At 48.3% G+C, this 24,684-nt stretch overlaps 1 non-coding gene across 1 annotated transcript; it reads left to right on the top strand.

The window, feature by feature from the left end:
• The first annotated feature begins 4,273 nt into the window (after positions 1–4,273).
• Positions 4,274–4,355, top strand: TRNAS-GCU (transfer RNA serine (anticodon GCU)). The gene has a single exon. It is a non-coding gene; the product is annotated as a tRNA-Ser (tRNA).
• Positions 4,356–24,684: the final 20,329 nt, after the last annotated feature.

The raw sequence follows: 24,684 nt of genomic DNA on the forward strand, positions 1-24,684 counted from the left end.
GAAGGGGTGGAACAGAGATGACGTAGTTGATGGGGCAATGGGTGGAAGGCGTGAAGAGGGTGGGGCTGCAGGCAGAAGGGGGGTGGGCAGGGCCATGGTTCCAGTGCCGGGGTCCCTGCACTTCTTCTACCTTTCCCTGGGCTTTGGCATCACTAGTCCCTGCTTAGCGAGTTGGGTCAGTGGTCCCCAAAATGTGGGGTATGCCTCCTAGGGAGGCACAGAGGAATGTTCATGGGGGCACCTCAGGGCCTGAGCCAGCCCCCATGGAGGGCAGGGATGGAGCACCACTCAGCTCCACTCTGCCCCTGCTCTTCAGACTCATGATGTGATGGAGAGACTGCCGAGACTCATCAAGCCCTCGGATCGCTACCCCTTCCTGCTTCTCCACGTGGGCACAAATGATACTGCCAAGGATGACCTTGAGCAGATCACTGCGGACTACGTGGCTCTGGGAAGAAGGATAAAGGAGTTTGAGGTGCAAGTGGTCTTCTCGTCCATCCTCCCCGTCGAAGGAAAAGGCCTGGGTAGAGACTGTCGAATCGTGGAAGTCAACGAATGGCTATGCAGGTGGTGTCGGAGAGAAGGCTTTGGATTCTTTGACCATGGGATGGTGTTCCGAGGAGGAGTGCTGGGCAGAGATGGGCTCCACCTAATGAAGAGAGGGAAGAGCATCTTCGCAAGCAGGCTGGCTAACCTAGTGACGAGGGCCTTAAACTAGGTTCACCGGGGGAAGGAGACCAAAGCCCTGAGGTAAGTGGGGAAGCAGGATACCGGAAAGAAGCACGAGCAGGAGCATGTGAGAGGGGAGGGCTCCTACCTCATACTGAGAATGAGGGGCGATCAGAAGATTACCTCAAGTGCCTATGTACAAATGCACAAAGCCTTGGAAACAAGCAGGGAGAACTGGAGGTCCTGGTTATGTCAAGGAATTATGACGTGATTGGAATAACAGAGACTTGGTGGGATAACTCACATGACTGGAGTACTGTCATGGATGGTTATAAACTGTTCAGGAAGGACAGGCAGGGCAGAAAAGGTGGGGGAGTAGCACTGTATGTAAGGGAGCAGTATGACTGCTCAGAGCTCCGGTACGAAACTGCAGAAAAACCTGAGAGTCTCTGGATTAAGTTTAGAAGTGTGAGCAACAAGGGTGATGTCGTTGTGGCAGTCTGCTATAGACCACCAGACCAGGGGGATGAGGTGGACGAGGCTTTCTTCCGCCAACTCGCAGAAGTTACTAGATCGCACGCCCTGGTTCTCATGGGGGACTTCAATCACCCTGATATCTGCTGGGAGAGCACTACAGCGGTGCATAGACAATCCAGGAAGTTTTAGGAAAGCGTAGGGGACACTTTCCTGGTGCAAGTGCTGGAGGAGCCAACTGGGGGGGGAGCTTTTCTTGACCTGCTGCTCACAAACCGGGAAGAATTAGTAGGGGAAGCAAAAGTGGATGGGATTCTGGGAGGCAGTGACCATGAGTTGGTCAAGTTCAGGATCCTGACACAGGGAAGAAAGGTAAGCAGCAGGATACGGACCCTGGACTTCAGGAAAGCAGACTTTGACTCCCTCAGGGAACTGATGGGTAGGATCCCCTGGGGGAATAACATGAGGGGAAAAGGAGTCCAGGAGAGCTGGCTGAATTTCAAGGAATCCCTATTGAGGTTACAGGGACAAACCATCCTGATGCGTAGAAAGAATAGTAAATATGGCAGGCGACCAGCTTGGCTTAACGGTGAAATCCTTGCGGATCTTAAACATAAAAAAGAAGCTTACAAGAAGTGGAAGATTGGACAGATGACCAGGGAAGAGTATAAAAATATTGCTCGGGCATGTAGGAATGAAATCAGGAGGGCCAAATCACACCTGGAGCTGCAGCTAGCAAGAGATTTTAAGAGTAACAAGAAGGGTTTGTTCAGGTATGTTGGCAAGAAGAAGAAAACCAAGGAAAGTGTGGGCCCCTTACTGAATGAGGGAGGCAACCAAGTGACAGAGGATGTGGAAAAAGCTAATGTACTCAATGCTTTCTTTGCCTCTGTCTTCACGAACAAGGTCAGCTCCCAGACTGCTGCGCTGGGCAACACAGCATGGGGAGTAGGTGCCCAGCCCTCTGTGGGGAAAGAGGTGGTTAGGGAGTAGTTAGAAAAGCTGGACGTGCACAAGTCCATGGGGACGGATGCGTTGCATCCGAGAGTGCTAAAGGAATTGGCGGCTGTGATTGCAGAGCCATTGGCCATTATCTTTGAAAACTCGTGGCGAACGGGGGAAGTCCCGGATGACTGGAAAAAGGCTAATGTAGTGCCAATCTTTAAAAAAGGGAAGAAGGAGGATCCTGGGAACTACAGGCCAGTCAGCCTCACCTCAGTCCCTGGAAAAATCATGGAGCAGGTCCTCAAGGAATCTATCCTGAAGCACTTACGCGAGAGGAAAGTGATCAGGAACAGTCAGCATGGATTCACCAAGGGAAGGTCATGCCTGACTAATCTAATCCTTTCTATGATGAGATTACTGGTTCTGTGGATGAAGGGAAAGCAGTGGATGTATTGTTTCTTGACTTTAGCAAAGCTTTTGACATGGTCTCCCACAGTATTCTTGTCAGCAAGTTAAAGAAGTATGGGCTAGATGAATGCACTATAAGGTAGGTAGAAAGTTGGCTAGATTGTCGGGCTCAACGGGTAGTGATCAATGGCTCCATGTCTAGTTAGCAGCCGGTATCAAGCGGAGTGCCCCAAGGGTCGGCCCTGGGGCCAGTTTTGTTCAATATCTTCATAAATGATCTGGAGGATGGTGTGGATCGCACTCTCAGCAAATTTGCGGATGATACTAAACTAGGAGTGGTAGATACGGTGGCAGGTAGGGATAGGATAGAGAGGGACCTAGAAAAATTGGAGGATTGGGCCAAAAGAAAATTGATGAGGTTCAACAAGTTTAAGTGCAGGGTCCTGCACTTAGGATGGAAGAATCCAATGCACCGCTACAGACTAGGGACCAAATGGCTAGGCAGCAGTTCTGCGGAAAAGGACCTAGGGGTGACAGTGGACGAGAAGCTGGATATGAGTCAACAGTGTGCCCTTGTTGCCAAGAAGGCCAATGGCATTTTGGGATGTATAGGTAGGGGCAGAGCCAGCAGATCGAGGGACGTGATCGTTCCCCTCTCTACGACATTGGTGAGGCCTCATCTGGAGTAGTGTGTCCAGTTTGGGCCCCACACTACAAGGAGGATGTGGATAAATTGGAGAGAGTTCAGCGAAGGGCAACAAAAATTATTAGGGATCTGGAACACATGACTTATGAGGAGAGGCTGAGGGAACTGAGATTGTTTAGTCTGCAGAAGAGAAGAATGAGGGGGGATTTGATAGCTGCTTTCAACTACCTGAGAGGTGGTTCCAAAGAGGATGGTTCTAGACTATTCTCAGTGGTAGAAGATGACAGGACAAGTAGTAATGGTCTCAAGTTGCAGTGGGGGAGGTTTAGGTTGGATATTAGGAAAAACTTTTTCACTTGGAGGGTGGTGAAACTCAGGAATGCGTTACCTAGGGAGGTGGTAGAATCTCCTTCCTTAGAAGTTTTTAAGGTCAGGCTTGACAAAGCCCTGGCTGGGGTGATTTATTTGAGGATTGTTCCTGCTTTGAGCAGGGGGTGGGACTAGATGACCTCCTGAGGTCCCTTCCAACCCTGATATTCTATGATTCTATGATTCTATTCCCCAACCCCACCCTCAGCCTGGGCACCTGGCCTCTGGTCCAGCCTTGTCCCCCTTAGCCCCGTCCGCACCCCTCTTCCCAGGAAACAAGAGCCCCACTCCCAGCCCTGGTTCTCGACTGCAGCTTCCGAGGGGCCGCAGACACGGACAAGAGGGCAGAAGTTTGGGGACCACTGGTTTAGGTGAAGTCCTCAATCACTTCTATTCAGTCCAATAAAAGGTATTCCTCACCCACAAGCCCCTCAATCAGGATGGACTAGGTATGTTCTGCTGCCTTTCACTCATACAGGAAGGATAATAACATTTCATTTCACTGAATGCTAAAGTGATTTGTAACCTGACACCAGCCAAAACAGGTCATTCTGGCAAAGGGGCTCCATCACGCTGTGTACCTAGGCAGAGTAGGCGTGTCTATGCAAACGGTCTGTTCCTGAAGTCTTTCCCCCCAGCTCCTCACTAGATGTGAGGGGGGAGCTCATTCAGACCCTGCTTATGCTTAGTATTTAAAAACTCCTTATTGTCCCTATCTCTGCTGGCCTTAGATTTCTCCTCGTGCCCTTTCCTGACAGCTCAGATGAGGTGGCCAAGTGGTTAAGGTGATGGACTGCTAATCCATTGTGCTCTGCATGCATGGGTTCGAATACCATCCTCATCAAAGGCATTCAGTCTTCTCTCTTCCTTTACAAACAACCATATCCCCCTTTGGTATAATGACAGACCAAACCATGGTGCTTCCTGCAACAAAAACCTTCTCAGGTACTCAGATCCCCTGCTTTAAATGAAATGTGGTACTGAAAGAATTGTCTAGCTCTCTATATCTTATCTCAAAAGGTAACATCCTTATAATCTCACCCTGGGACCTCCATAAATTATTAAAATACCCCCGTCCACAGCAAGGCAACGACAGTGACCCACAGCTAGAGTGTCCAGGCCAAGCTGTTCTGAAGGAGGCAACTCAAACATTTTCTCTCTGCTTCCCTTGGCAAGGTCTGACTGGGAAAACAAAATCCCCCAAATTGAAAATTTTCCGCTGAAAAACCAATACTAGTCTGTCTGGGGACTTTGATTTGAATGGATTATTATTATTCTCTTCTGATCTCTGAATTATTTCAGTGCAGTCTTTGTCCTCCTGATGTGTTTCCAGGTGTTGAGTTGTGGGGGAGCGAGGCCAAGTCATGATGTCTCTTCCCCTCTTTCATAGTTTCTTCCAACTTTCTAGAAAGCTCCTTTGCTAGGATTTGAGTCAAGCAGTGTCCATTGTCTCTGTGCTATCTTGGAGAAGTCTGCATTATACACAGTTCCTGGGATAGACCTTGCGAGTGTGGATACCTTCAATGGGCCAGCAGCGAGCCTAGCTTTTCCATTGTCGCACCTGAAAGGCTGGTGGTGGGCACTTCCCAACCTCAGAACATATTTCAATAACGCACCCAGAGGAAAACTTCATCACTTCCCAGAAAAAAAGGATAGCACACACCATCCAACCAGGTATTAACATTCAACAGATCACAACTTTTACAATGAAACCTCACAAGACACATGTTGTACAAACCATATCATTATATGACAGTGGTGACTATGGGGCTTCCTTCTGACACAATCGTTGTCTTCTACCTGAGAAACGGACTCATTTCTATCGTTTCTATGATTCTATGATTTCAACCTCTCCAGTAACATTACAAAACCAACTGCTTAGCATTTTATGGTAGAAGTTGGAGGGAATTCAAAGATCCTCCAAAGCTGTGCATTCAGGCCACCTAGTTGGGTAAATTCCATGCTCCTTATCCAGAAGAGACTTGACATGGCTTGAGGGGAGGCAGGCTTAGCTGTTCAATATACAGGTGGAGGGAGAAGGGCGCAGTACATTGACAATGTAGAACGTGAGACTCATAATCGGTGGGTTTGAGTCGTAAGTGGGTGCCCTACCTATTCTGGTTGTGTGCTCTGAGAGTCATCTCCTTGCTTTCCATTTAAGGTCAGGGTGGGATATTATAACCAAGTGTTCTGGCAAAACTTTTTCCCTGGCCTGCTCAGTGAACCCTTTGCTGAGAAACTTTCCATGTATTTGACTGCATGTCGGTTTCCTATATTGTTGGATGAGGCCCAAGGTGCTGGAAGGGAAATGTCCATGGAAAACTCAGATATTCCTGTTCTCCGAAAAAAAGGCAGGTATTAGTTAGACACCATTGCTTCTAGTATTCCTGTGGAATCCAAGGCTAGCTGAGGAATTTCTGTCTATACTAGAAAGAATCATTCCATTGTAAATACAAATGAAATCAGACCTGCAGCTCTAGTCAGTGCCCTTTAAAAATATTTGCTAAGAAAAAAGCCATTCTCTCCCTTGTTGATAAGGACAAGGAGCCCTCTTTTGCTCCCAATTTCAAACGCGGAATGAATGGAGATTTTTGTTTAAAAACTTTCATTGCCCTGTGGGAATCGAACCCACAACTCAGCCGTTAAAACTCCAGAGCCCACCACTTAATGGGCCACGTTGGGCCATTTCTTTCTGACAACCAGCTTGGGCTTTCTCAGGCTCCTACTTCGCCAATCTCAGATGCTGCTCCAGTCTCCATTGCCCTGAAGGGACAAAAACAGAGAGTGAAGGATCCCCTGTGCTCAGTGTCACAAACCAAGCCCCAAAAATGGACAACACGGTGTCGCAATCTCAAATTATGCTTCCAGTTCCTCCATCAGCATCACAGGAGCAAAACAAAGAAATCACCAGAGGAGCAATTTTCCTCTGCTTTCATTGACCCCAGTGCACTCCTCTCCGCTTCTTCTTCTGTTTATAATCTGGAGCCTCTGTCAGGGGAAAAAATCATTGAGCTGAAAGTATTTCTGGGATAGAAACCCAGAGAGGGGAGTTGACGCCACCTGATGGGAGGCTGATTCATTTTCACAGGTCTCATGGCTTTAGCTGCCCCTTAGTGTACCTCTCATTTTGTCAGCGCTGCGCTCTCAGGAAGATGACAAAGTGCTGAACCCTGCTTCTTTTGGGCCACTGGGAGCGTGGGGATTGCACACCAGCTGCAAGCCCTTCTGTCCTCTCCTTGTCCTGCTCGGCTACCCCAGACTCTTTCCCACAAATGGTTTCATCAGATGCTGGAGGGACCTAAGGACCTACAGGTTTCCCTCACCTACCTCGTAAGGCAAACTGTGATTCCCTTCTCTGACCTTCCTGGGGCCACATATTCTTTGAGAAGCTTCTCCGCAGGAGGTCTGATGTCCTGTAAAAATATGTGTGTGGCTTGGGGAGAACTACTTCCCAACCCCGTCTCTGGGAGCTGAGAAGCTTTTTCTGACTCTCCCCCACTATGTGAGTCAAAGAGCATCTCCCCATGGTGGGAGAACACTAAATTCCCCCCTCCCGTGCTTGTTTCTCTGACCAGCTGGTAAATCAACCCCAGCTCTCTGATGTAGACACCAGCATCTAACCAGCCTTGTAATAGCCCCTGCTTGCTAGCTGGAGAGTGAAGGAATGAAGACAGAAGGCAAATGTCAGAAAAGGAATCTCAACTCACACTCTGACTGTGCCTTTTGAAGAAATGCTACAGACAGCCTGGCTAGCTCAGTTGGTAGAACATGAGAGTCTTAGTCTCAGGGTCATGGGTTTGAGCCCCATGTTGGGTGCTTGATCTTACTACCTTAAGTGTACTTTTTTGTTTACATGGTGAGCCCAAAATGAAATGCACTTTCTTGCCTCTCAACAATCTTATGCAGGAAATGTCTCTTCCTCTTAGCTTAGATAGCACAGGAAGAGAGAACAAACTCACATTTTCACATATTCAAGGGACACCATCATAGGACCCACACCATCAGGGGCTTGTTCACTTGCACATCTACCAACATGATCATAGAATATCAGGGTTGGAAGGGACCTCAGGGAGGTCATGTAGTCTAACTCCCTGCTCAAAGCAGGACCAATCCCCAATTTTGGCCCCAGATCCCTAAATGTCCCCCTCAAGAAGTGAACTCACAACCCTGGGTTTAGCAGGCCAATGCTCAAACCCTGACTTATCCCTCCCCCTGAGAGATACCATCATGTGCCAGCAATGCCCCTCTGCCATGTACATTGGACAAACCAGACAGTCTCGATGCAAAAGAGTAAATGGACACAAATCAGACATCAAAAATTGTAACATTAAAAAACCAGTAGGACAGCACTTCAATCTCCCAGGACACTCAATAACAGAGTTAAAAGTGGCCATTTTTAACCAAAAAACCCTTCAAAAACAGAGTTCAATGAGAAACTGCAGAACTGGAATTAATTTGCAAACTTTACATCATCAACTTAGGCCTGAATAAAGACTGGGAGTGGCCAAGTCACTACAAAAAATAATTTTCCCTCTGTTGATACTCACACCTCCTTGTCAACCATTGGAAATGGGCCACATCCACCCTAACTGAATTGGACTCGTTAGCATTGACCCCCCTCCACACACACTCTGTAAGGTAACTCCCATCTTTTCATGTGCTGTGTATTTATACCTGCCTATGGTATTTTCCACTCCATACATCTGATGAAGTGGGTTATAGCCCACAAAATTTTATGCCCAAATAAATTTGCTAGTCTTTAAGGTGCCACAAGGACTCCTTGTTGTTTTTAAAAATATTAAGGGCGCAGTAAGGAAATTAGTATCTCAGAGCTTGTGGTAACATCATTTGAAGAAGAACAAGAGGTTGATGTGAAAAAGGGCTAAGGAAATAATGGTATTTCAAAAGGGAAAAGTGGTGCTGTGTGTGTTGAAAGGCTGGCTGAGAAATTTCCAGTTGTTATTTTCTGATCCATCCCACCCTTCAGCAGCTAGACTTCAGGAATGGAAGAGGCTACTGATCCTTCTCTCCAGCTGCTTAATTCTGAAGACTAGTTTATGGAGCTGGGTGAATAGTTTTTGGATGAATATTTTATTTACTGAAATATTTTGGTGGACCAAAAATGATTTTTTTAAATTTTGTTTCACCAAGAAAACTGAAAAAAATTAATCTTGGGTCAAGCTGGATGATTATTAATTAGTATTATTATTATATAGGTTAGGCTAGCTAGCAAGCAAGGAAATAAATGATTTGCACAGCTCTACTTGTATGAAAGGTCCACAATCGGAACATGCCTATGCTCTGTTCTGAGGCCGTTTGAGTTTCACGTAGTATCCAAAACCCATCTGAGCATGGTGAAGTACCAGTTGAGGGAACAACAAGTGAAGATATGTGTTGAAACCTCGCTGGCACCTGACCAAAATGACCAATGAGGAGACAAGATACTTTCAAAAGCTGGAAGGAGGGAGAGAAACACAGGGTCTTTGTCTGTCTATATGCTGCTTTTGTCGGGGATAGACCAGGAATGGAGTCTTAGAACTTTTAGTAAGTAATCTAGCTAGGTATGTGTTAGATTATGATTTCTTTAAATGGCTGAGAAAAGAATTGTGCTGAATTGCCTAGAGGTTTTCTCTATGTTTTTTAATCTAATTACCCTGTAAGGTATCTACCATCCTGATTTTACAGAGAGGATTTCTTTACTTCTATTTACTCCTATTTCTATTAAAAGTCTTCTTGTAAGAAAACTGAATGCTTCTGCATTGTTCTCAGATCCAAGGGTTTGGGTCTGCCGTCACCTATGCAAATTGGTGAGGTTTTTTATCCAACATTTCCCAGGAAAGGCGGGGTTCAAGTGTTGGGAGGATTGTTCATTGTTCTTAAGATCCAAGGGTCTGGGCCTGTAGTCACCTAGGCAAATTGGTGAGGCTTTTTACCAAACCTTGTCCAGGAAGTGGGGTGCAAGGTTTTGGGAAGAATTTGGGGGGAAAGATGTTTCCAAACAGCTCTTCCCCAGTAACCAGTATTTGTTTGGTGGTGGTAGCGGCCAATCGAAGGACAAAGGGTGGAATATTTTGTACCTTGGGGAAGTTTTGACCGAAGCTGGTAAAGATAAGCTTAGGAGGTTTTCATGGAGGTTCCCACATCTGTGGGGGACCTGCATGAAAAAAAAAAAAAAAGACCTGTCCTCAATGTATAATATTGGAAATTGTTTTGTTTTCTGTTTCTTTTATATCAATTTACTGTGCTAAAAAAATCAAGGGAACAGGAAGGAAATTTGTAGCTCAGAGCTTGTGTTTACATGGTTTGAAGATGAGCAAGCTGTTGAGTGTTAAAAAATATTATGGGAAAAACGTTATTTAGAAAGGGAAAAGTGATGTTGTATAGCCAGCAGCTGTGAAGTTATCCTTATAGTGATCCATTTTAATGGCCTGGAGCCAATCCCCCCCAGAAACAACGGCTGAGAATTCTGGAGAACTCGGATCCAACAGGGCAGTGTTTGGTCTAGGAACAGAAAATACATGGATAACAGGTATTAGCTGGTTTACAGAACAAAGTTTAAGCTCCACAATGATTATGCTGTGACTAGGCTAGCGACTTCCAATTATTATGTTCTGATTCCTTACATCACAACCCTGCCTAGCCAGGAAAGGAGGGGAAATGTGATCATCAGGAAATAGATTTTTCTGACATGGAAAGGGTACATGAGGCTGTTTGCGGTTAGCTCAAAATAAACAAAAGCGAGGAGGAACACTGCTGGCTCAGAGGTAACTATGCTGGACAAAGGGTTGGGATTCTTCTATGCTCAGATTTGATATGTAGCTGGCAATCTCCCAAATGATGGTCTATTCCGCCCCTCAACATGCAGGCTAACGTTCTCCTTTTGAACTTCAAGTTTCATGAAAGAAAAAAAACAACGAGGAAGAAAGCATAGAAGCTATGGATGTATTTGAGAAAGGAGTTGGATGGAAAGAAGACAACAGGAGCCACAAGAGAGAAAGCAGCACTGTTTCTGAACCAGGGAACTTTTGTGCATTAGGCAAATGTGATAACCACTACACTACAGAAACCAGTTACTGTCACTTTTGGGGCCCTTTTTGAAGGCTCTCTCAGTAGCCACTACATCAGCTGGTGTCACTTTGAAGAACAGGGAAGCAAACGGCACCAAGAACTTCTGTTTTAACTCAGACAATCCTCACAAATGCTGCAAGGGCACCTCCAATTTGCGCATCTCACAATGACACAAAACACAAACAAATCTCACAACCAACAAAGCTCATATCCACTCTGCTTTTTCACGGACGTTTCCCTGACAGCTTCCAGTGACAACCATACAAAACACTGAAATGCAGTATAATAAAGATGAGTGAGGGAAACCTGCAGGTCCTTGGGTCACTACAGTTTCTTATCGAAGTATCTGTGGGAAAGGGTTCGGCTTACTGAGGAGGACAAGGAGGTGAAAGATGGACATGCAGACGCTGTGCAAAAACCATGATCCCCTAACCAATGCGCCAGGAAATCAGCACTTTGGCTGCTTCCTGCCTGCACAGAGTTGACAAATGGGGCAGCCAAAGCTGAGAAAGCTGATACAATGAATCAGGAGGGAAAAGCAGATCTAGTTCTATAAAAGGGCGTAGAGCCTGGGATTTAAGGTGCAGAGTTTTCCAGCAGCATGAAGAAGGATGGGGAGTTGGGGTGGGGGGAATATTGTATTTCTTGTTTGACTTGCAAGTGAAGAATGGAAAGTAAATTTTTGTTAGAAAAAGTCCTCCCCCAACTGGGAATTGAGAGTAAGAGCACAAAATTCTAACCACTGGGGAATGCATGCACACAGCTTTTTGTCAGCCATACTAGGCTTTCTCCAGCTACTGTGTCTCCATGTGACAAAGCTGATTGAAATGAGCCAATGGAGTGTGATTTAAACAGACATCTCTATACAGAGACCAGAACACTGACTTGAGATATAGAGTCTTGTGCCTTAGACCACTCAACCCTGCTGACGGTACAGAAAAACCTCTTTGATCAACCCTAGCGAGACCAGGGTTTCATTTATGGCCAGTGAAGAGCAGAGTATTATTGTCTAGATGTAGGAGTTAAAGAATTTAAGCTAGGAGGAAGGGCCAGTTTTCCCATCACTTCACACCTTTTACATCCAAACCTCATGACTTTCTGAATGAACCGTGCTCATTCAACCAGAAGACATTGGGGTGGATGTAGGAGTCACTGGGCAAAATTCTCTGGACTCTGTTACGAAAAAGGTCAGACCGGATGTACATAGTGATCTAGTCTGGCTGTAAAATCTAGGAATCAACACCAAATATGATGTGAAATTAATCCTCAGAAACGGCTGTTCCCCATCCATTCTGATCCCAGCAAAGGGTTATCCAAGGAAGGGGGCTGTTTAGGACAAAGAGAAGAAAGAGGTCTTCTTCTCCTCGGAGGAATTAGGCTCCAGTTTCATCATGTGCTGAGCTGGCTTCTCTTTTCCCACCTACCCAGAGGGTCGCACAATGTATTTCAATGTATTCAAGCTATAGCTTCCTGTAGAGAAGGGGGTCTGAATCTCATTTCTGTCCATAGCACAGACATTTTCTTGAATGTGTTCAAAGAGGCAGCATTTCAGCTCTGAACTGAGTCAGGCTCCAAGCGTGATGAAAAGTGTGGGAGGAAGAAAAATCATAGAAAAATCTAACCTGCGAAGGAAGGAGACAGCTCCTTCTAAAGGAACTCTTTGTGTTCATTCCTGCTTTGTACAGAAGTGGCTGGATACAGCAGATTCCAACCCTTGGTCTCTTCAAGGATAAGGAAAGATCCAGAATGTCCCTTAACTGAAGAAGGGAGATGATTTCTGTGAGGGATGGAGGCCTCATCTAATGGGTTTAATCTGTCACCAGAAGCTGGGAATGGGCAACAGGGGATGGATCACTTGATGAGTCCCTGTTCTGTTCATTCCCTCAGAAGTACCTAGCATTGGCCACTGTCAGAAGACAGGATACTGGTTAGCTGGACCATTGGTCTGACATAGCGTGGCTGTTCTGATGTTCATTTTCTAGTGATTGTTCATTAAGTGAATGCAGCTCCCTTTCCCTCCTCAGGAAGTACCTTTACTGTGCAAAATACCAGCGCTTTGCACAGAAAGGAGGGAAAGGTTTCAGAGTAACAGCTGTGCAAGTGACAAGAACGTCGGGGGGGGAGGGGGTAGGAAAAATCAAGGGGAAATAGGTTACCTTGTATAATGACTTAGCCACTCCCAGTCTCTATTCAAGCCTAAGTTAATTGTATCCAATTTGCAAATGAATCCCAATTCAACAGTCTCTCGCTGGAGTCTGGATTTGAAGTTTTTCTGTTGTAATATCGCAACTTTCATGTCTCTAATCATGTGACCAGAGAGATTGAAGTGTTCTCCGACCGGTTTATGAATGTTATAATTCTTGACATCTGATTTGTGTCCATTTATTCTTTTACGTAGAGACTCCTTACAATGTGTATGATAATCAAGTTTGGCCATTTCCAGCAAAAATCCAGGTTTTCTCCCCCCCCACCCCCAAAACCCACTCTCCTGCTGTTAATAGCTTATCTACCTTACAATGTGTATTCGATTCAAAGAGACTGTTGAATTGGAATTTATTTGCAAATTGGATATAATTAACTTAGGCTTGAATAGAGACTGGGAGTGGCTAAGTCATTCTGCAAGGTAACCTATTTTCCTTTGATTTTTCCTACCCCCACCCCCCTCCAGACGTTCTTGTTAAACCCTGGATTTGTACTGGAAATGGCCCACCTTGATTATCATACACATTGTAAGGAGAGTGGTCACTTTAGATAGGCTATTACCAGCAGGAGAGTAGGTTTGTGTGTATGTGTGGGAGGGGAGAAAACCTGGATTTGTGCTGGAAATGGCCCAACTTGATTATCGTACACGTTGTAAGGAGATAAGCTATTACCAGCAGGAGAGTGGGTTTGTGTGTGGGAGGGGTTTTCACGCTTTGTGTGTATAAAAAGATCTTCTACACTTTCCACAGTACGCATCCGATGAAGTGAGCTGTAGCTTGCTCAAATAAACTGGTTAGTCTCTAAGGTGCCAAAGGAGGGGAAGGAAATGGACACATGATGGCGCTGTAACCTAAGAAATGAAACACAACAGGCTTGTTTGTACATTGATTCTGAACAGCAAACGAATCTGATTCCCATATCATGAAAATCCAAAAAGCCATTTCTTTCTATGGCCAGGAACACTAAGAGAAAAGAGTTCCAATAATTCCTGCCCGTTTACTTATGAATTCTTTCATGTTCTAAATAAATTTGCCACAAGATTTGTCTGAACATGAGCTGTCTGTTATTAAAAGCTGGTTCCCCAATTCCGTGCCAACTCCTCTGCTAGAAACACCCCCAGGTCCCTGCTCAGCCCAGTAGGGGCGAAAAGAGAACCCCCCACTGGGTGCTGCCCTTAACTCCAGGCTGCTGTCCGAGGGTGGGGGTGGGGACCGATTGTTTGCTGCTGGGGAGGGAGGCAGTATAGGCCTCTGGCGCTGAGCTCCAAGCACTTGCCCAGCCCAGGCTGTCTTCTGCGTCAGCGGCTGCTCCCCGTATGCTCTCGAGTCAGACATGCAGGGCCCCCAGGGGGACAGAGGCTGGGACAGGGCAGCATCCTGGGTTGGGCTGGGAAGATGCTGGGAGTTCTCCTTCCCTGAGAACTGGCCTGGCTCCCTTCTCAACAGCAAACAAATCAGTTCCACGTCCCCTCCCAGGAAAATCAGCCTGGAGCAAAGGGCAGCACTGGACAATTCCCTTTACTTCCCATTGAGGCGTGAGGGAACCCAGGGCGTTTCTAGAAGAACTTTTGGAACTGATGTGGGGAAAACAGCCTTTAATAACAGGCAGCTCTAATTTAAGCTAACTGGGTTTGTTTGTGTTTTACAATTCGCTATCGCACTAAATAATCCTTCGATCCTAGTGTCACCACCAGGGCCATCCTTACCCATACACAAAGTACGAAGCTGCAAATTTCCTGGCGCCCTGTGCAGCTGGGTGCTGCTCCAGCCCCTGCTCCACGTCCTCTCCATAGCCCCCACCCCAGTCCACCCCTTCCCCAAATCCCCACCCCTTATCTGCCCCACCCCGCCTCTTCCCAACCCCTGCTCCGTCCCAGGCCCTCCCCCACTCCCCTGAGGACTGTCGGTGTTACCAATCCCCCTTCAAGTCTGGCCTGCAGAGCCTCCTGGCTGAGGCGTCTCCCTGTGCTGGGCCCACTGCCCAGGGTCCCACCTCGCTCTCCCCCGCTGCTCACCACACCCGGCTCCAGACTGCTCCAGCTCCAGCTTCACTCTGCCTCAGCACAGCTGCTGCTCTGCCTCCAGCTCCCTGGGCTGCTTCTCTGGCCCCTCTGGCTCTGGTTGCTGCAGCTCTGCTCCCAGGACAGGTGTCACGGAGTCCCTGGGCGATGCTCTGTAACTGCTCCCCGTGAAGCCAGTCAGGACTCTGGGGCAGTCGCCTTCCTGTGAGCAGCCTGTCTTCAGGACACACAGCTCACACAGCTTCCACCTTCAGGGGGGAAGGACCAGGCCATCAGTTGCCAGGAAACAGGGTGTCGGCCATTGTCTGTGTCCAGACCCCTGCACACGCCTGCCCTCTAGGGCTCTGCAATGATCATACACCCTTACCCCACCACCTAGAGACTTAAGAATTGCATAGGGGAAACTGAGGCACCCCCACAATATTCAGAGGAAACATTAAGAATAGTCCCACTTCATCACATCTGTCCCTCCTTCAAGATCGAACTGTGTGGGGTCACTTTAGCCGGTGACCTGGGGAAGTTCAAAGCCACCAAGACCTTCTCAAAGCTCTCCACACTGCATCTTTCAACAGGAAAGTCAGTGGATCCATTCACAACAGAAAATTTCTGGCTGTTAGGAACTGAAATTTTCTTGATTAAATCACTTTCACATCCTTCAGCTGCAGAAAACTGCTTGCAAAAACTTCATGAGGATTCCTTTCCCTAGGGCTTTTCTATGCAACAATTCACCCTTCATAGAAATTCTGCTCTTACCCTCTTCACCTAGGGCTTGCTCTAGAGGAAAACTTTCCTGAGCAACAACAGACTCTTTCTGGGTCTCCCTTACATCCAGAATTACCTCTGGCCCATCCGGCGGATTCCTACACCATCCCCTTTCAGACAAACTTACAGACTTCTTAGATAAAAGGTTAGAAGCATTCTCCTTCCCTGTGCCACACACAAATTCAGGAATCTTTTCCTTCTTGCTACAGGTTTCCACACCCTCAGGAGGTAACACGATCAAATCACCTTTCTGCTCTCCTTGTGCCCTGGCTAGGATCTCACCCTGATTAGACAGAGTTGCTGCACCCTTTCCAACAACACACTAGCAACAGGCAAAATACAAGCACCAGAATTGTCTGGTCTCTGGGATTTTACATAGACCCTAACTGGATGTGAGCTTTTTACGGTGCCATTCTCCTAAGCAGACACAAACTTAGGACCCTTCCCTTCCTGGGCTTTAGCTGAATCTAGAACCAACTCTGAGACAACTGCACGACCCTCAACCATCACAGGCTGAAAGGCCCCTTTAAGAGCCGGAGACACATTCTCCTTTCCCAGACACCCAGCTTGGGATCTTTTCCCCTTGTCCAAGCACACAGGGCTGGTCACAGTCAACTGCTTGGTGATGAGGGTAGCTCTCTCCATAGGCAAGTCAATACCCCTGGCAGACACAGGCATGTTTCCTTCCCTTTCACAATCCTCCACCCAGCTAACAGGTAAGGTCCAGGGACACTCATCTTCCACTCTCCTCGCCTTCCCACCCTGCTGACTAGACACAGCCATCAGCTCACAAGGCTGCCTAGGCTCATCCAGACTTTCCTTACCAAGCACCTTGCCACTCCCAACAGATCCCCTGCCCTGCCTGTGTCTCCCCCCATCAGCTGGGGTCTCAGCTCCCACTGTGCTCAGCACTGCCCTTGCTGTCCCAGTAGGGGTAGGCAGCAAGCTCGCTGCTTTCCTTGCTGCTTCAGAGCCAGCGTGAGCCCCCTGAGCCCCCCTCTCCAGTTTGCAATGGGGCAATAGGGCAAGGAGCGTCTCTCTGTCCCACCCAAACCCAGGGGTCTGGTTACAGGCAGGCAGGTATCCTGAGCCTAGAAGCTCCTCCCTGCTGCCAGCCAGGTCATCTGCATTTTCACTGACCATTTCCCTCTCCACCGATTGGTTCCCTGGATTCAAATTCAAACCCTTGGCAGTTACCGGAGCAGGGCCTGGATCCTATCCCAAAGAGACACAGTCACCCCACAACGGAGACTCACAGCCGATATCCCGGAGAACCCCAACGGCCAGCCAGCCCCACCCCTCCTGGGTCTGCACAGGGATCTGGGCCAAAGGCAGGGCGAGGGGCTTCGTCCCTGGGACCCTCACCCAGCTCACACAGCCCCTCAGCATCTGAGGCTGCACTGCCCGGGGCCTGACAAAAGTTCTCTCTGTCCCAGGATCTCGCCACCCCATGAATGTCTCCCCATTGACCATCACCATCTGCTCCCACTGGAGGTTCGAGGGGCCTGGCCCCAGGGAACTCCACACAGACATACAGGTTCGGGTCAGGAGTGAAAGCTTGTCCACCTCCCCACCCATCTGGCTGATGGAGTCTATGGCCTTGGAACCCAGCAAGGGAGCTAGATACTGGGGCTTTTCCGCAGGGTCCCCCTGGTTCAAATCTCCAGCCTGCTCAAAGGCAGCGAGGTGGGCATCCACATCCTCCGCCGTCCTTAACCAGGGGCAGAAATTTAGTCTCGAGGTTCCCTACGGAACTGGCCCCCTGGGGTCTATCCCCACTCACCCCTGGGAGGTCCCCTAGGCCTCTCCACTCCCCCACCGCCAGTTCATGCTGCTGCTGCTTCTGCAGCTTTTTCTCGGGCTCTCACTGTCTCTCACAGTCCTCTGGCTCTCTCAGACTCAGCTCCAATCCCGTCCGTCTCCGATCCCCCGATGGGGAACCCGATCGTGAAGACCCCCGTCTAGTCGAGGACAGGAGTCTCGGCTATGCCTGGCTACTACTCCAGCTGCTCCCAGATCCTGCTATAGCCCAATTTGGGGTCAGGAATCTGCTCCTTAGAGGGATCATCCTTCTCCAGCTGCACAATTAACTGTGCCTTGGTGAACTTTCCAACGTGTAACCCTCTCTTTCTGCACCGGGTTACAATGTCCTTCTTAAGGAGATGGTGATAGGCCGTCACTCCGCTCTTCCCAAGTTGTTGTGGACTCACAGGCCTGTGTGCTCTCAGCTGCCCACGATTTCCAGGGAGAACCCCTTTTGTGCCAGCCCTTCTCGAGGTCACCACCTCTTTGCCAGGGTCGAGCTGCAGACTCCTCCGGTCCCAGCACTCGCTGCAATCCCCAGGGGAACTCTGTTACTGGAAAAGTCCTTCTCTGTCCCAGGGCCAAGACGTAGGCTCCTCCACCCCTGAGACTGCTCACCACAGTCCCCAGGGGGACCCCATTACTACAGAGTCCTTCTCGCTGGTCACACACTCCCAGGTGTTAACCGCCCCCCCAAACAGCTCCTCTCTGAGCCTTCAGCACGCCTGGTCCTCGTCAATCCCCCTTCGTTTTATTGCTCCCCAGTCACTTACTGCAGGAAGTGTCATCCATGGGGGGCAGTAGATCCCACCCCTGCCACCGGTTGTCACGGAGTCCCTGGGCGATATTCTGGAACTGCTCCCCATGAAGCCAGTCAGGACTCTGGGGAAGTCTCCTTTCTGTGAGCAGCCTGCCTTCAGGACACACAGCTCACACAGCTTCCACCTTCCTGGGTCTGACCTCGGAGCATTCAGCATCCTCTGCCCCTCCGTGCGCTTCCCACAGCGAGTCCGCTCAGGTGGGGCTCCTGGGGAAGCCAGAGGGTCCTGCACCCCAACTTCGCAGTCAGACGTGACTCTCAGCCAGCCAGCAAAACAAAGGTCCATTAAAGGACATGAACACGGTCTAAAACAGAGCTTGTAGGTGCAGAGAACAGGAACCCTCAGCTGGGTCCATTTTGGGGGGCAGTGAGCCAGACAACCACGTCTGCCCTTCACTCCATGTCCCAGCCAGTCCCAAACTGAAACTCCCTCCAGCCCCTCCCCCCTGGGCTTTGTTCCTTTCCCCGGGCCAGGAGGTCACCGGATTCCTTTGTTCTCCAACCCTTTAGCTCTCACCTTGCAGGGGGGAAGGTCCCAGGCCATCAGTTGCCAGGAAACAGGGTGTCGGCCATTCTCTGTGTCCAGAACCCTGCACACACCTGCCCTCTAGGGCTCTGCAATGATCATACACCCTTACCCCACCACCTACAGACTTAAGAACTGCCTAGGGGAAACTGAGGCACCCCCACATTATTCAGAGGAAACATTAAGAACAGTCCCAGTTTGTCACAACAGGGTCTCCTCTCTCTGGGCTGTGCCTCTGGCTTTGGGGCTGCAGCTCTGCTCCCAGGACAGCGGCTGCTCTCTCTGGGCTGCTTTTCTGGTCCCTCTGGATCTGCCCCAGCTCTGCTCCCCACCTAAGCTTGGGCCCCTGCTTTCTCCTTAGCTCGGCCCCACTCTGTCTTACCCAGGCAATTCCAGCTCACATGGAGGATGGGACCTCCCTGGCCTCCTGACTCCCTGATTAGCCTCCCCGCCCTGTCACTCACGCTGACCTGGAGCACTGGCCTCTCCCCATTGTTCCTGGGGACCGTCAGTCTCAGGGTCCTGATTCCCCATCGACCCTTCCCCTTTGAGTACTGGGACCTAGCAACTAAAACATGCCCACTCAATGTCAGTAAGGAGGCAACAGTCCCCTTACAGTAGGGTTTAATCATAGAATCATAGAATATCAGGGTTGAAAGGGACCTCAGGAGGTCATCTAGTCCAACCCCGTGCTCAAAGCAGGACCAATCCCCAACTAAATCATCCCAGCCAGGGCTTTGTCAAGCCTGACCTTAAAAACTTCTAAGGAAGGAGATTCCACCACCTCCCTAGCTAACGCATTCCAGTGTTTCACCAACCTCCTAGTGAAAAAGTTTTCCCTAATATCCAACCTAAACCTCCCCCACTGAACTTGAGACCATTACTCCTTGTTCTGTCATCTGCTACCACTGAGAACAGTCTAGAGCCATCCTCTTTGGAACCCCTTTCAGGTAGTTGAAAGCAGCTATCAAATCCCCCCTCATTCTTATCTTCTGCAGACTAAACAACCCCACTTCCCTCAGCCTCTCCTCATAAGTCATCTGTTCCACTCCCCTAATCATTGGGGTTGGATTGGGCTCAAGGGGAAAAGATTTTGTGTGACAGTGTGTGGGGATGGGGAGGGTGTGATTCTCTAGGAGATAAATGATGGAACACACAGGGGTAGTGACAGTGAAGCCCCATGTCTGTGTATCATGACCCTGTGTGGTGCTGCCATTCACCTTTCCCTCCTATGGTCTCATCTTTCATTGAATCCAGCATTTTTCAACCGATCATCATCACAGAGGTGTCCCACAGGCCTCAAATACAGTGTCCCTCTCAGAGATGCCGAGGACTGGAATGGATTTCAGCTGATGGACAGGTTTGCTAGTTTTTATACATTTGCCTAGTAAAATGCTGAGTTTTTAAATTTATTACAAGCATCATTCCTGATCATACTGGAGAGGGGTAAGGAAATCGATTTTCATTCAACAAAGTTTATAAACAGAAGCACTGGGATTTGAAGGAGGAACCCATTGCCAGGCAGGCAAATGTTCAATCACTGAGCTATACACTCAACAAAGAGCGACTTGGATAGCCCAGACAAGGGATGGGTTGGAACCTGGAGATTTAGGACACTTTATATATATACAAACACCACGGCTTACAAAATCACCACACCTGCCCTCTGTTACCAGGGGACAGCAACAACTTTCCTTGGAGCACACACTGCTCCCCAGCTCCACGCCCTCCAATCTCTCCATTGTTGCCCGAGTGGTACAGGGCACAGGTAACTAGAACCCCTTCATCCCGATAGAATTAATGGCCAAATAATTCCATTTAGACCAGAAACGCAGAGCTCCTTTGTCAGAGCAGATGTACATAGTGATCTAGTCTGGCTGTAAAATCTCAACACCAAATATGATGCTAGATGAATCCTCAGAAACGGCTGTTCCCCATCCAGATCCCAGCAAAGGTTAATCCGAGGAAAGGGGCTGTTTAGGAAGGAAAGAAGAAAGATGTCCCTCTCTCCCTGGAGGAACTGAGCTCTGCACTTTGGACAGAAAGGAGGGGAAGGAAATGGCCACACAATAGCAGCAGAAATGAAATGAAACACAAGAAATGAAACACAAAAGGCTTCTTCTGTGCACATTGACTCTGAACAGTGAGGGAACCTGACTCCCACATCATGAAAAGTCACAAAGCCATTTCGTTCTATGGCAGGGAACACTAGCAGAGAAGAGTTCCAATAATTGTTGCCCGTTTACTTTCGATTTTTTTTACATTATAGAGAAAATTGTAACAAAATTAGTCTGAACCTGAGCTGCCCGTTATTAAAAGCTGGTTCCCCAATTCAGTTCCAACTGCTCTGCTAGAAACCCCCCCAGGTGCCTGCTCACTCCAGGAAGAGAAAAAAGAGAAACCCCCACTCGGCCCTGCCCTTAGCTCCTGGCTGCTGTCCTGGGGTGGGGACGGGGACTGATTGTTTTCTCCTGGAAAGGGAGCCTCTGGTGCTGAGCTCCTAGCACTTGCCCAGCCCAGACTGTCCTCTGCGTCAGCTGCTGCTCCCCGCATGCTCTCGAGTCAGACATGCAGGGCCCCCAGGGGGACAGAGGCTGGGACAGGGCAGCAGTATGGCTTGGGCTGGGAATCATAGAATCATAGAATACCAGGGTTGGAAGTGACCTCAGGAGGTCATCTAGTCCAACCCCCTGCTCAAAGCAGGACCAATCCCCAATTAAATCATCCCAGCCAGAGCTTTGTCAAGCCTGACCTTAAAAACTTCTAAGGAAGGAGATTCTACCACCTCCCTAGGTAACGCATTCCAGTGTTTCACCACCCTCCTAGTGAAAAAGTTTTTCCTAATATCCAACCTAAACCTCCCCCACTGCAACTTGAGACCATTACTCCTTGTCCTGCCATCTTCTGCCACTGAGAATAGTCTAGAACCATCCTCTTTGGAACCCCCTTTCAGGTAGTTGAAAGCAGCTATCAAATCCCCCCTCATTCTTCCCTTCTGCAGACTAAACAATCCCAGTTCCCTCAGCCTCTCCTCATAACTTACGTGTTCTAGACCCCTAATCATTTTTGCTGCCCTTCATGGACTCTCTCCAATTTATCCACATCCTTCTTTTAGTGTGGGGCCCAAAACTGGACACAGTACTCCAGATGAGGCCTCACCAATGTCCAATAGAGGGGAACGATCACATCCCTCCATCTGCTGGCTATGCCCCTACTTATACATCCCAAAATGCCATTGGCCTTCTTGGCAACAAGGGCACACTGTTGACTCATATCCAGCTTCTCATCCACTGTCACCCCTAGCTCCTTTTCCACAGAACTGCTGCCTAGCCATTCAGTACATAGTCTGTAGCGGTGCATTGGATTCTTCCGTCCTAAGTGTAGGACCCTGCACTTATCCTTGTTGAACCTCATCAGATTTCTTGTGGCCCAATCCTCCAATTTGTCTAGGTCCCTCTGTATCCTATCCCTACCTGCCACCGCATCTACCACTCCTCCTAGTTTCGTATCATCCGCAAATTTGCTGAGAGTGCAATCCACACCATCCTCCAGATCATTTCTGAAGATATTGAACAAAACCGGCTCCAGGACCGACCCTTGGGGTACTCCACTTGATACCAGCTGCCAAATAGACATGGAGCCATTGATCACTACCCGTTGAGCCCGACAATCTAGCCAACTTTCTACCCAGCTTATAGTGCATTCATCCAGCCCATACTTCTTTAACTTGCTGACAAGAATACTGTGGGAGACAGTGTCAAAAGCTTTGCTAAAGATGCTGGGAGTTCTCGTTCCCTGAGAACTGGCCTGGCTCCCTTCTCAACAGCAAACAAATCAATTCCACGGCCCCTTCCCGGATAAATCAGCCTGGAGCCAAGGGCAGCATGGGACGATTCCCTTTACTTCCCACCGAGGCATGAGACAACCCAGGGCAATACTAGAAGACCTGATGGAACTGACGTGGTGAAATCAGCCTTTAATAACAGGCAGCTCAAATTTAAGCTAAGTGTTTTTACCAATTTTTACAACATTAAATAACCCTTCAATCATAGTGTCACCATCCATAAAATTGCTTCAGCCTTGTAGTCTACCAAGTGCAAAACTAAACATCTCTTCAAATCCAAGGGCCTGGAGATCAGTCAGTGTTCAGAGTCATCCCACGTGAAAGAACCATGTTGTGGTTCAGACCGGCCCCATCATGTGGCCATCACCTTTCCCTCCTCTACCTTAAAAGTTTTAGTATTTTACATCAAAACTTTCTTCCCTCAGGAGAGACCTGGGAACCAGGGCTGCCAGCCAGACAAACACCTTTAAGAGGAGGCATCCCTCTCCCTGTCAAAAAATGATCTCCCTCCTTCAGTTCAGTGACAGCCTGAATTGTTCCTTGTCCCGGAAGAGCCGGAGGATTGAAAGCAGCAACATCAAACCCTTGTGTAGCTCGCAGGAATGAACACAAACACTCCCTTGTGTCTGAAGAGATGGTTAGTTTTTACCCTTGGTAAACGCCAAGGCTAAAGGGAAAGGCGGTGGCACAAGATATAGAGTGAAACACGACACAATCATCACAGGTTTCAGAGTAACAGCTGAACTTTGTGACTTTGTCCTTACCCATAACTATTTTACATTTGGGGACAATGTTTACCTTGAGATCAGCGGAACTGCTATGGGTAACCGCATGGCCCCACAGTATGCCAACATTTTTATGGCTGATTTAGAACAACGCTTCCTCAGCTCTCGTCCCGTAACGCCCCTACTCTACTTGCGCTATATTGATGACATCTTCATCATCTGGACCCATGGAAAAGAAGCTCTTGAGGAATTCCACCATGATTTCAACAATTTCCATCCCACCATCAACCTCAGCCAGGTCCAGTCCACACAGGAGATCCACTTCCTGGACACTACAGTGCTAATAAACGATGGTCATATAAACACCACCCTATACCGGAAACCTACTGACCGCTATTCCTACCTACATGCCTCCAGCTTTCACCCTGACCACACCACACGATATATCATCTACAGCCAAACTCTGCGTTACAACCTCATTTGCTCCAACCCCTCAGACAGAGACAGACACCTACAAGATCTCTATCAAGCATTCTTACAACTACAATACCCACCTGCGGAAGTGAAGAAACAGATTGACAGAGCCAGAAGAGTTCCCAGAAGTCACCTACTACAGGACAGGCCTAACAAAGAAAATAACAGAACTCCAATAGCCGTCACCTTCAGCCCCCAACTAAAACCCCTCCAACGCATTATTAAAGATCTACAACCTATCCTGAAGGATGACCCAACACTCCCACAAATCTTGGGAGACAGGCCAGTCCTTGCCTACAGACAGCCCCCCAACCTGAAGCAAATACTCACCAGCAACCAGATACCACACAACAGAACCACTAACCCAGGAACCTATCCTTACAACAAAGCCCGTTGCCAACTGTGCCCACATATCTATTCAGGGGACACCATCACAGGGCCGAAGAACATCAGCCACACGATCAGAGGCTCCTTCACCTGCACATCCACCAATGTGATATATGCCATCATGTGCCAGCAATGCCCCTCTGCCATGTACATTGGTCAAACTGGACAGTCTCGACGTAAAAGAATAAATGGACACTAATCAGATGTCAAGAATTATAACATTCATAAACCAGTCGGAGAACACTTCAATCTCTCTGGTCACGCGATTACAGACATGAAAGTCGCTATTTTACAACAAAAGAACTTCAAATCCAGACTCCAGCGAGAAACTGCTGAATTGGAATTCATTTACAAATTGGATACAATTAACTTAGGATTTTCTAGAGACTGGGAGTGGCTTAGTCATTATGCCAGGTAGCCTATTTCCCCTTGTTTTTTCCTACCCCCCCCCCGACATTCTTGTTAAACCCTGGATTTGCGCTGGAAATGGCCCACCTTGATTATCATACACAATGTAAGGAGAGTGGTCACTTTGGATAAGC

The sequence above is a fragment of the Eretmochelys imbricata genome, chromosome 28 (genome assembly GCF_965152235.1).
Source record: "Eretmochelys imbricata isolate rEreImb1 chromosome 28, rEreImb1.hap1, whole genome shotgun sequence".
Classification (NCBI taxonomy): Eukaryota; Metazoa; Chordata; order Testudines; family Cheloniidae; genus Eretmochelys; species Eretmochelys imbricata.